At 42.0% G+C, this 13,533-nt stretch overlaps 1 protein-coding gene across 15 annotated transcripts in view; it reads right to left on the bottom strand.

Annotated features, from left to right (window-relative positions):
* CUX1 (cut like homeobox 1) overlaps positions 1–13,533 on the bottom strand; it is a 276,461-nt gene that overhangs the window by 235,725 nt on the left and 27,203 nt on the right. The window lies entirely within an intron of this gene.

The following is a 13,533-nucleotide window of genomic DNA, read 5'->3' as shown; positions in this document are numbered from 1 at the left end:
GGGCTCTCTTTTCTGTGCTTACAGCCTGCAAAGGTCCAGGGACCAACTGCCTCTTGCTTTTAACCTGTGGAACTCACAGCCACAAAATATGCAGGGTTGCTAACCTACCTTGCTTTCTGAAAGAATTAGACAAATTCTTGGAGAAGATTATAATCAATAATCCATTGTTTCTGATAGTTCACTCAGGAAACTCAATGTTCAGAGGCTGTATGGACTAAATAACAGTAGAAGAGGGCAGTTGCCTTCATGCCCTGGCTTCTCAGAGACATCTGATTGGAACTACACTGCCAGACAGCAACATCTGTCAGCCCTACACAGCATGGCAAGGAATAGTCAGGAATAGGGGAAGTGTAATCCAACAACATGTGGAAAGCACCCTGGGATAGACTATTGGTCTTATCTAGCCAGAAAATCCTTTTTCTTCTACTTGTTCAGAATTATTCCCAACAAGGAGAGTTTGAAACAGTGTATGATTAAATCATTCCACTTTTGAGGGGAAACTGTGAGGAACACAGAATGCTTGAACCTGGCTGGAATTTCTAGATAAACTAGATTTAAAGTCTAATGCAAAGATAATAGGAATGTGTTCCTAAAAGCTTGGTTTATGACTTCCAAATGTTCGTTTTCCTCTTCTCTCCCTTACCAAATGTCCTCCCACCCAAATGGCTATGCTCCCCAAAGTCTCTGTACCCACTTTATACCTAAGAGTCGGGGCTAATATCACTTGAGAGCATTTCCTTTATAAGGCCAGCAAGGTGGTCAGGAAGAGAGCATTAATGATAAGGAGATGGTCTTTTTTTACTACATGAAAGATCAAAAAATATTTCTGGCTAAGGTTTGCACAGGTATGTTGCAAATCCCTAAATATTCCTCCAAAAGGCTTATGAATTTCAAAGCATTACCGGGGGGACGACCAGAAAAGTCTTAACAAGCACATCTATTTGGACAGAATTCACATTTATGCATGCTCTGGGTTATATCCACCATAAGTCATACATAGAGTAGACCTACTGAAATGAATGGACATGAATAACTTAAGCCCATTAATTTTAGCAGGTCTACTCCAAGGAGAACTTCATGGGATACAACCCTCTCCTGCTGCCTCCATGCCTGCCCACATGATTAAGACTAAAATACACTCATGGGAATTTGTCGTAAGTCTTGGAATGTATCTAGCAGAAAAAACCTCAAAGACTTTTGCCATCTGAGTGTCACTGAAATTTAAGATGTGTAACAGGGAACTGGAGACAAAGCATTTGCCTGTCAGCCGTGTCTCTGCATCATAACCCAGTTCAATGAGGGTAAAACCAGGAAATGTTTATGAATGTGGGAGCTGGCTTTCCCCTGATGAACATGGGCAGTGATTCACCAAATACAACAGAGAGGCAAGCTTTTCCAGCAGCCACTTCTGCCACAGGTGATTCACAAACTTTTCACACTGCTGCAGTGCATTGAAAATGAATTCAATACAACTTGCACAAAGCTAAATCGACAGTCCCTTTGACTGTGTACACATGAATACAAATGGAAGGGGAGTGTCAGTTTAGGAGTAAATGAATCCTTGTACATGCTTTAAGTATATGACCTGCAACCCATCATGCTCTGAGCCTACAGCACCTCCTGAACTGGAGTTCTGTGGGACATGCAGTGGGGAATCTGTCTATGCAACACCACACACACAGAGTCAATCTGGGACAGAAGAAGGAACTGCAGAGAAACCCATCTCTTAAAAACCAACAGACTAGAACAGGTGTTTTCAGTGATCGTCACTGCTTTCCATAAAAAGCGGTTTTTAAACTCTGCAGCATGAGACCACCTCTGCCTTTGTCTTGCTTCACTCCCCATCCCCACTGCAATTTTAACATGGCCAAATTCTGACAGTATTCTGACACTGCAATTTTAACATGGCCAAATTCTGACAAAAGGCAAGTCATATTCTTCTAAAATCACATGTCATGTTCTCCATTCTTGTGTCTCCAGCCTTTATTGTTTGCAAAGTTTGGGTGATCTAATGGCTCCCATGCAGTGTAAGCAACTGCTATAGGAAGTCAATGTGCATGGGAGGAAGGAGACCATCATCTCTATGATGGACATAGATGGGAAGGAATTGGGAAGAATCCACTTCCTCAAGCATCCAGAAGCAAAGAGCACAGCTTCTGATTCCATTGACCATGGCATCCTACTCTAGTCATTACAAGCTATTGTTAGAACCAGATACACGTTTCCTTATCACCTGATATTACAAAACTCAATTGCTCAGCCCATTGTTACAGATTATAGATTTAAGCCACAACTTACATAAATACAAAAAAGTTAGCATTGCTTGGGGTTTAACTGCATGAGGAATTCTGCAAAAAGTGCTATGATTTCAAGGGAACTAATCACAGGATAAGGAACTGTGGGCACTCCGGTGATACTCTGTACCAGAAGAACTTAGGAAGGAGATCAATTAAATTAGCTATAGAAAATGGCCGCAAGGTGTTTCCCTTACCCTGCAATCTTACATATTTGCAGCACTTGTAATGCCTGCAAGAGAGACAGGGTGTTCTCATAATGCCAGCATCTGTACTGTGTTGGCACAGCAGCCAGTATCCACTTTCCAAGCATGCTTCCTCGCTGAAACAGCAAAGTTTAAGAATGGCCCATTAGACCTAGAACATAACTACAAAGGCGCTAACAGTTCATTTGTAACATTAAAGGAAAAGCCTACAGCAACTGCCTTGTAATCAAGTTCAGCTGCCTGCAGAAAAACTAGCCTCCAGAACTACAAAATTGCACTCAGCTGCCCTTGAAGTGGCTTCCTGCAGGAGGCAGAAGAGGGCTGCTGGCTTTTCTGTAGGCCTGTTTGTGGATTTTCCAACCTCAGGATCTCTACCCACACCACCTTTCCACCCACGTTTTGTGACAAATATGCTGTAAACTCCCCTTTACCATAAAGGGAGGTTAGGTTGCTGAAGCTTGTAGAAGGGAGTGTGATCAGAGAAGTTGTAGGGAAAGTTTAGGAAGGGCCAAAAAAAAACCTCAGGCATCTGATCAGAAATACTTTTTTTCACAGCAAGGCAGGAAAGCAGGTCTGAAAGCCTGAAATATTCTTCCAGCTGAATCCAGGAGACGACTCTGCCGTTCAGAGCTGCACCATAGACGGTGCTTGCCCTGTGCAATAGGGAAGCAATGTGCACAATGCTTTTAAAAAGAAAAGAAAAAAGCCTTTCACCTAGTCACTTGCGAGAAGTAAAAATTGTTTCCAGGTGAACAAACAAGGAAGGTTTTTCAGTTACTTAATTTTATACTACTGTTCTACTAAGGAATCTACAGTGGTACCTCTGGTTACATACTTAATTCGTTCCGGAGGTCCATTCTTAACCTGAAACTGTTCTTAACCTCAAGCACCACTTTAGCTAATGGGGCCTCCCGCTGCTGCAGCACGGTTTTTGTTCTCATCCTGAAGCAAAGTTCGTAATCCGAGGTAATATTTCTCGGTTGGCGGAGTCTGTAACCTGAAGCATATGTAACCTGAAGCGTATGTAACCCGAGGTACCACTGTAATGTGTTTTGAAACATGGGTTAAACACATCGTATTACAAATAGACAACGTAAAACTAAAACCTCTTCTAAAAGCAGTAAGATGGGGAACCTGTGGCGGTCTAGATATTGTTGGACTTCAACTACCATCAGTCCCAGCCAGCACATCCAATGATCAGGGATAATGAAAGTTGAAGTTTGACAACATCTGAAAGGCCCGCAGGTTCCCCATCCCATGGGTAACACAAACTATAACAGATTAGGAACTAAAACAGAATTTTGTGCACTTATGCACCACAATCAATCACCATAAACGTCTGATAGGAGAGCCGTATTTCCACTCAACTGTGTAAAAAGGAAGAACTATCCACATACAGAGCAGCACAACTCCTAGACGTCTACATGAGTTCTGCATGTACCCTCCAGAGCAGGAGTAGGCTGGCAGAGTAGTGACTCAGGCAGAGATCACATAGACAACTGGACACTAGGACAACTGAAGGATCCAGCCACAAGCACACAAAGGCACAGTATGCATGCATGCATGCAAGCAAGCAAGCACTGATGGACATTTATAGCCTGCCCTTCTCCATGCAGTCCCTGTGCATACAGGTCAATACAATTAAACCATGTAATGTCCTCCATGCACAAAGATCTGTACAAAAAGATGCATCTTGATCAGTCATTAAACTGTATACAATGGCGAAGCCAAACACACCACAGAGGGGAGGGCATTCCTAATCATGCACTGCCATGGCAAGAATTCCACATGGCAGCAGACAGAAGTGAGCTCTTTAACACTTTGTTGCCAACAGAATACCTATTTAATCAGAGAAGCTTTTTGAAGAACTGTCCGCCACCTGATTCACCTGGTGTTCATATGCTTCCCTTAGACATCTCCAACATGGGCAGCAAGCAGGTCTTAATACATGTCTGTTGTTTTCAGCCTTTAATGTTTGTAACAGCAAATGGGTCCTGCAATTTCAAAAAGAGGCCCTCCAGTACGCTAGATTGCCAAATGTGCTCCTTCTCACAATTCTGGACATTGCTCCAGGTCATAGTTTTGAAGTAACAGCATGCAATCAGGAGGACAGGAAGCTGGGATTGTGCAAAACCGGAGCAGAAAGTTTGCCGACATCACAAAGCAACTGAACACAGAATTCAAAACTGGAAATTGCACTAATATTGCATGCAGGGGGAGGGGAGAATCTCTGCATAGCACCCCGGGAAGGTGGAAATACAGCCCCCAGGCCATAGAAGGTCCTCTACCCCTGGCAAGTCATAGGATCATAGAACTGCAGAGTCCAACCCTCTTCAATGCAGGAATCTCATCTAAAACATCCGTGACAGACGGCCATCCAACCACTGGTTAAAAACCTCAAATGAAGGGGAGTCCACAATCTCTCAAGAGAGTCCATTTCACTGTTGAACATTTCTTACCGTCAGAAAGTTATATAGTGTTTCAGAACTATAAAGTGTTTTTGGACCTAGAGATGGCTTTCAATGCTGGCCTAAGCTTCTCAAAACTTTGTGCTAGGCAGCATAAGTCACAAATTCCAATTACAAATGCCCCTTTACTAAGCATGCTCTCTGACCACAAAGCAATAAATGTAATTTCATAGAGAACAGCTGCATTCCAAGCCCCATGCACGCCCTCCTTTTCTCTCACACTCAGCTTAAAATTTTCCTTCCCAATTTCAGCAAACCATTGCATCTGAACTAGCAAACCATTGTTTGAGCGAGCCCTCCAAACCAGAATTGAAACAAGTGAGGCCTACTCCAATGCACATAGCTCTATTCTGAGTTCTATTTCTCAGTAAGCATGAGAGATCTTGCAAAGTGGCTACACTTAACAGGTTCCTACAACTCCAATGTGAAAATGCAGCCATACTATCTATATATTTTATCACTACCTATAGTACATGTCTGTGTTCTATACTTGTATTTACAAGACTACAGTTGACATTAATGTGCTGATTACAGATAATTGACTTTTATGCCTCTGTTTGTTGTTAAGAGTGGGGTGGGGGAAGGATTCACACATTTTCCAGAACTATGAATAATGTGTTTAATTTGAATATGTCCTCCACCCTAACCCTAAGGCTGTGTGCTTGTTTTATAGAAGCACACCAGCCTGGCTGAATAGGGGGAATAATTAATTACAGAAGAACAGATCTTCAGTACAGATTATTATTATTTTCCTTTTATGTCATTTTTGGCTCTTCTGTCCCCTCATGCAAAGACAAATTAATCAGGGGGGCTTAAAATCTAAAAATTCTTCACCCTGCAAAGATGCATCAATACAGAGCTGAGGCACATAACAATTCTGGACCCAGGAGAGTCTTAATTCTGTAACCTGTAAAAATAAAATATATTCACCTATGTTTCCTTGTTTTTAGGGCTGCAACATCTAATCAATTGATTGGTTAGAGTGGCTGATTAAAAAAACAACAGAGCAACTAAAAGGTACCCTAGATTAAGTGGGCAAATTAGCTGTTTAGTTCTTATAATGCTGCCAATGACAGGCCCCATCTTAAAATAGGCATTCCCCATTTTCTTATGCACAGGAAAAACTTCCGATTCTAAGAACAAAAAAGTGTGATTTTGCTTCAGAACTATCCTTTTACACATTAGCAAAAAATATATAGTACGAATCAACAAATTAGAAAGCTAAAGCTATGGTTTCTTTGGTTTCTTAAGCACTGCCTAAGTCACACCAGTCTGCATCTGCAAGGGAGCAAAGAGCCACACAAGGCATAAAAAGTACGCCCTCCCTAGGAATCCCGTCTGGGGTTGCACCAAATATTGGTCACCTTCCCTCTTGCCTTTGCACCCTGAATGGGTGGAAACTGGCTTTTTCTTTTAAAGTTGTCTCATAATTCTAAAGTTTTGCTGATGGCAGAATACTGAAGCTCCCTTTATGGGCTATTGTACCCAAGTGGCTGTTAATTATCATTATGTTTTTTTAAAAAAATCAAGAAAAATATTATCAAAAAGGAAATAAAATGGTGTCCAGCAGTTGCAGCAAGGAGACACCGCTGTCACTCCACTTACAGCTCATGCTGCAGTTGTGTACTGCATTGTGGGCCAGGGTCCTGCCAAAAACCAGGGATGGATGCATCTTTCATTAGTCCAGCCACTTGCAAAAGAAACCTCACCCTTGTCTCTTGGCATAGCTACAAGTATGCAATTAACATGATTTGCCTATTGTTCCCAATAGTGTGGGACACACCAAACTACAGAGGGCACAATGCACTGAAAACTTATGCAATCTTCTGTTCTGAGCACTTCATTCATATATGTTTGTGTGTATTACAAATACAACTTCTAAATTTTTTAACATATGGAGTTATAATTGCTACATATGGATTTATAGCTGCTACATATGGATTTATAACTGCTACTTTGTTCTTGCATCCTAGGGTTTTTTTGTACTTAATTTTCCAAAAGGTTCATCTAAAACCTTCTTGACTACAAACTTTGTTTAACTTTTTAAATAAAGAATAGAAATGGGGGGCATTCAAGATTCTAGCAAAGACCCCATGACCAAAACAAAGATGCCTTTGGGGCAACAGGCATATAGTAACACACCTGTAGCAAAATAATCAAAGGTATAAACACATCCAGAGCTGGGTTATTGTCAATTATATGACTGAACCTCTAGAAAAGCTCCGCAATTAATAGATAGTATATCAAGAAATATGAACATGACTATGTTTATGTGAGGGTTTCATTTCATTTTTTCCCCTCTGGGTGTCCAGCCAAGTTTCCTGTAGCTATGCGAAAATGTACAATCTGCACTGGCATTTAAAATGCAACAGACAAAATCCTGCTCTGCTGCTACATTAATTGCACTGTATTGTGAAATCCCTTTCGTTTCATTAAATCCACAGGTACAGTTCTTCAACAAGTATTTATTATGCCAGGGTGGACTGACTTAAAATCAAGCCTGTATTTAAAAAAGTGCTTTTAAATTATTATATTCATTTCCAAAAAAAGGGGCGAATTTACATGCCACATGTACTTTTAAAAAATGTGAATACTTCCTTAAAGAGAAATGTTTGCTATAAGAATACATTCCTTGAAAACCGAATAAAGCTTTCATAAAACCTTGAAGGTATACACTATATTTCTTAAATATTCAACTTAGTAGTTTTCCATTTTAGAAAAATGTTATATAATACACTGCATAATGTTCACGATAATCTCACATATCACACATACATCATGAGAACAGCCCTCTGCACTCCCCACCAAAAATAAACTCGACAATAAGCAAGGGCTGGAGTAGTTACTGGACAAATACATGTTCTTTGGTAGACAGAGCTATAAATATTTTCACTTATGATACTGACAGCCAGGTGCAGAGAACAAGTATTTATTAAGCATAAAACAGAAGCAAAAGGTCACCCACAGGTATTGGTGGGCAATGCCCACTGTGACTTGCCCTACTATTAACCCATAATACAAGCACATGAATGGCTGTGCTATGTAGTGATCAATAAGGTGTTAATGGTGTTACCTACAGTTCCTGCTTTTGCAAAGAAAAGTAAGCTTTCATACATCAGTTCTGGTGGCATTTTAAACCCTGAAAAACCAGGGTTCAAATCCCCACTTGGCTATGAAACTCACTGGCTGACCTTGGGTTGTTGTGAAGATTAAATGAGGAACGGGGAGAACCATGTATGCCACCCTGAGCTCCTTTGAGGAAAAAGTGGGATATAAATAATAGTAATAATAATATCAATGCTGCTTTGTGCAAATTAAGCCCTCACATTTGCATTCTCTCATCCTAAACTGCACAATAGGGCTGTTGTGATGACAAAGTGGGATAACCCCATGAACATATCCTTGAGGACCATGGAGGAAGAAAGAACTAAAAAGCAGGGTATGTTTTTCAACAGAATCTCATGGTACAGTCATTCGTGGACTGCATTACTTAAGTACTGCAGAATGAGGAAGCCGATGTTTAAAAGCTCCTCCACATACAAATCTTCCCTGGCTGTACAAAAGATAGTACATAGGGAAAGACTGATGGGATAAAATTAGGGGCCAGCTCAACCTGTTAAGATTACAGGGAGGAACATCCACAAGCGTAATCCACTGCCCATACCTGTAATCCATAAAGTGCTTCAATCCATAAAAGACCCTCCAACTATGAGATTTTGTTGAACGTTAACTCAGCCATCAGTAATTGTGTAAACCCAGATATGTACAAACATTTCTGACCTAAGTACAGCGCTAAAACCAAACTAAGCTCAGTGTGAATGCACTAAGATTCCCTAGAAAGGAGATTTACAAACACATTGTTAGCAGCACAAAATTCTTAAGAACTAGCTGTTGACTACATTGCATACATTGATGAGTTGTTGGGAAAGAGAATCTCGTTGGTAGCAGGGGCAGGGCATGTGCAAATACATCCCCAGCTTCAAGAATATATATATTTAGTAAGGTCCACTCGTGGCCGACTCCGGGGTTGCGGCGCTCATCTCGCTTTATTGGCTGAGGGAGCCGGCGTACAGCTTCCGTGTCATGTGGCCAGCATGACTAAGCCACTTATGGCGAACCGGAGCAGTGCATGGAAACGCCATTTACCTTCCCGCTGGAGCGGTACCTATTTATCAACTTGCACTTTGACATGCTTTCAAACTGCTAGGTTGGCAGGAGCAGGGACCGAGCAATGGGAGCTCACCCCGTTGCGGGGATTCGAACCGTTGACTTTCTGATCAGCAAATCCTAGGCTCCGCGTCCCTAGATATATATATTTAGTGGGGGCTAAAAAGTACATATAGAAGTTGGAGGCAGTAATGCTTCTGAATACCATTTGCTAGAAACCACAGTGATGGGCCAGGGGGTGTAGTGCTCTTGTTCTAGGTTCCCGCCTGCAGGTTTTCCACAGGCATCTGTTGGCAACTGTGGGGACAGAATGCTGGACTAGATGCAACCAGGTTTAAGGTGCTGGGTGCTGACCTCCGGGCAAATGATTTTGTAACTTTGCAATTCACGGGGGGGGGGGGGATATTGCTGCAAAATTATGAGGTCTTGGCACCAACTTTCACTTGCTACATATTGCTCTTCATCTCAGAAATGAAAGTACAGTAATACCTTGATTTACAACCACAATCCGTTCCAGAGGTCCGGTTGTAAACCAAAACAGGTTGTAACCCAAGGCACGCTTTCGCCAATGGGGCCTCAAAAAATAAAGAAAGAAATGGGTTGTAATAATAAAAAGGGGGTTGTAATCCAAAAAAAGGGACACACTCTTCAGGGTTTGATGTGGTTGTAATCCAAAACAGTTGTAATCCCCAAGGTACCACAGTACAGCATGGGTGAAGAATCCCAACAGGCTCTACATAAGAGAAAGGAGATAACCAGAAAGCTACGAAGCTAAAGTGCTATTCTCAATTATTGGAGAAACTGCCCAGAGAACCTTATCTTTTCTGAACCTTCTACAGATGCTACCCACACTCCCCCCCCCCAATAGAATTGGGCAGCTTGAAACCTGATTTGACCGTTTTGACGACATATGCAAGCTAGAACTCAGTGGAAGTTAAATTCTGCACTAGATATGGAGAATGCAGACCATTTCACATTTGCTCCCTGGACTGCTAACAAGCAACTGATACCACTGCTTGGATGCAACAGGAGAAACAAATCCACCACCTATTAATTTCTGCTGGCGACAAATCAACAGGCTGTGATGAATGCTACACAAGGTACCTTGGCCTCAAGCCAAGCCGTTCCTCACCCCTCAAAGTAAGGTAGTCACTAGATCCTTTATGAAGAGAAAGAAAGCTATTTCAAACAGGGTTCTATTACTGACAGCTGCAGTGGTCATTACAGTTCCAGCCTGCGGGTGCAATCCAGTGCAGTTAAGTCCTGTTGCTTTCAGCAGGAATTCAACATGATTAACTCTGCTCTGGGATTTCAGTATCAATAACCTCAACAGAGTATTTGGTCTGGGAGAAGTCTGGGGATATTCTAAGTCAACAGTCTTCAGCCTTTTGAGATTCAGAGCCTTGACCCCAAACTGCAACAACGGTCTTGCTATTTATTACATATTACTTCGTATCTTTTACTTCATCTGCTCTCTCTGCCACTCTCTCTACCATTTCCCCTCCATGCCTTTTCCTTCTTTTCTCTCCCACATACACACTAAAAGGTGGTTGGTGGCTTTCTCCAGGAATCAGCAGGACACAGCTAGGCACCATTATTCTAAAACCATACACGTTTAAGTACGGGTGTTAACTTACTAGTTAGACAGTGATTGTGTTCAGAAACCACAACACACTCTCCCAGCATAGCCTAAACCATGGTTTATTTAAGCAAGCCTACTTTAAAATCCATTGTTTGAAACTGCCTTATTGCAAATAAGCCATAGTTAATATTAACCATAGTTTGTTAGGTTTGAACATCATAAGCTGCAGTAAACTGAGAATTGAAGTGAAAACTTTCAAATTCCTCCCCATAGCCATGGCAGAGAAGGAGGATAAATCATGGTTTACTGTAAAATCCAAATGTAGTTTGTGTGTCTGAGTTGACATGGGAGGGTGATACTGGGCTGGATGGTTCAAAGGTCTGACTCAGTATAGTCTGACATGTTCAAAAGCTGACAAGCACATATTTCAGATGTAAGGGGCATGCCAGATATATATAAATCCCCACCTTCAATCGCAGATTATATCAGCATAGGTAAAGAAAGGAAACATTAACTCCCTAAACTCTTAGGTGTTTTTCATTACCAAGTCTTCCAGAGAAACAAAATCCAGATGACAAGGTTTGGCACAAAATATTATTTTTCCATCTGCACACAAATGTCTGTTAACACCATACCTCTTATTAACGTTATTCATTTGTTTGTGGAGCAATGCAGCAGACAGATTACCCATACCATCGCCATGATATATCAGTCATATGTCTATCATATGACAGGTCAGGCTACCTGTTTTTTGTTTCCATAAGAAAGGAGTGCATTTTCATGTGCTTCAAGCAGCAAGTCGTGTCTGGGCTGAAATACCATGTACAGAACATGCTGTACAGACCTAGTCAAGTTATTATCTCTCAGCCCCTCTTTGGTAATACAGGGATAATACTGGTCTACTTTACAAGGTCACCGTAAACATAAAAGAATGTGGAGCATTTTAAACACACAGGTAAAAATTTTATAGGAATTACATTTTCATATTCCCATCCTTATTATTATTGTTGTTTCGAATCAATTTAACCAATCATTCAAATCAAATCAATTTAGAGGCAGTAATGCTTCTGAAAACCAGTTGTTGAAAACCATGGGAGGGGAAAGTGCTATTGTGCTCATATTCTGCTCTCTGCTTTCCCACAGGCAACTGGGCCACTGTGAGAACAAGATGCTGGACCTGAAGGGCCATTGGCCTGATCCAGCAACCTGTTCTTCTCTTGCCCTTTTTCCATATGGAGCCAGCTGTATTTAATGTATGCTCCTTCACCCAGTACAGTGGTACCTCGGGTTAAGAACTTAATTCATTCCGGAGGTCTGTTCTTAACCTGAAACTGTTCTTAACCTGAAGCACCACTTTAGCTAATGGGGCCTCCTGCTGCTGATGTGCCGCTGCCGCGCGATTTCTGTTCTCATCCTGAAGCAAAGTTCTTAACCCGAAGTAATATTTTTGGGTTAGTGGAGTCTGTAACCTGAAGCGTATGTAATCCGAGGTACCACTGTAAAATAAAATCCCCTCCCTCTAAATAAACAGGCTCATTAGCACAGGATTGCTATCCTATGCAGATGACTCCATAGTAAGTGCTAATGAACTCAGTGTGACTTACTTTTGAATAGACATGCTCTAGGATTTTGTGGTGCGGCAGAAACAGTATCTATGTTCCTATAATGAAAAGAGCTAAGTGCATCCCCAATTAAGAACAAAATACACCATTCGAAATTTGAAACTATGCTAGGAAAGTAGGTAAATCAAGGCAGTTCCTCATACCAGATATGTGGCCCAATTCTGCATCCCAGATTATGCATGAATTTTCTACTGATCAAAACAGGAATTGGGGGGGAGGGTGTTAGGCATACCAGGGCCCAATTCCCGTAAGGCTCTTTGGCTCTAAGTAATCAGAGGTTACAATTAGGGGGGAAGTGTGCCTGCCAGTACAGCACGTAATGTTTCAAAATACTTGCCTCTTATCATCATTATATGCCAACAGGCAACAGTAACCAGAAATACAACTGCCTGCTCCTCCAACACACAACCCCAAAAGTATCCTTCGTAATCTCTCAGACAAAGGCCTTGGAGCTACGGGAGCTCAGCCAGGGAAACAAGAAACCAGAATAGCATGAACATGTAGTAACCTCAACGTACATGTTCTCTTCTTACCACATCCCCCCCCACCCCGTCTCACCTTTTACTGTCTCCTGCCTTGTGTTCTTTTATCCAACTGTCTCCTGAATAAATTTTTTCTGCCTGTGAGATGTCTCTGCTCTTTCCCTTCTATCCACCATTTGCCAACACCGAGCCAAACCTTCACATTTCTCAGAACAGCCTTTGCCAATTTGGTGCCCGCCCGATGTTTCCTGGACCAGTTGTGCTGGCTGGGGCTGATGGGAGTTGTAGTCCAAAACAGCTGGAGGGCACCAGGTTAGCAACGTCTGCATTGGCTGCCTTAGAACCTGAATCGGCCTACTCTCCTCCACTGCAGCCTCTCAGAGCACTGCCCACCATGAGCAGCTGTCCAAGCTCCCCCTTTGGACATTTCAGATAACTTTTTCTTGGTTTGGCTCACTCTTGCCGTCCAAGGGGAGCGTGTGCAAGTAGGTACGCGGCTGGATCCTCCACCCACCCCATGGCAGCATCACAAAAATGGCTTTTTCATTGCTCCTTATTGTGTTGATGTCTCTCAGTTGAACAGTACACTCCATCCTTCCATTCTTGCTGTTGTGCAGTTCCCTTTCCATATTGGGGGAAGCTGGAAAAGTCATGTACTTTTCCCTTTTAAATCTTCCAGTTTATGGTTGTGTTAGGGTTAAATCCCAGACCA

Source organism: Podarcis liolepis (assembly GCF_965112155.1).
Source record: "Podarcis liolepis genome assembly, chromosome: 16".
NCBI lineage: Eukaryota > Metazoa > Chordata > Lepidosauria > Squamata > Lacertidae > Podarcis > Podarcis liolepis.
The sequence above is the reverse complement of the archived record's forward strand: the minus strand, read 5'-3'. Positions and strand labels throughout refer to the sequence as shown.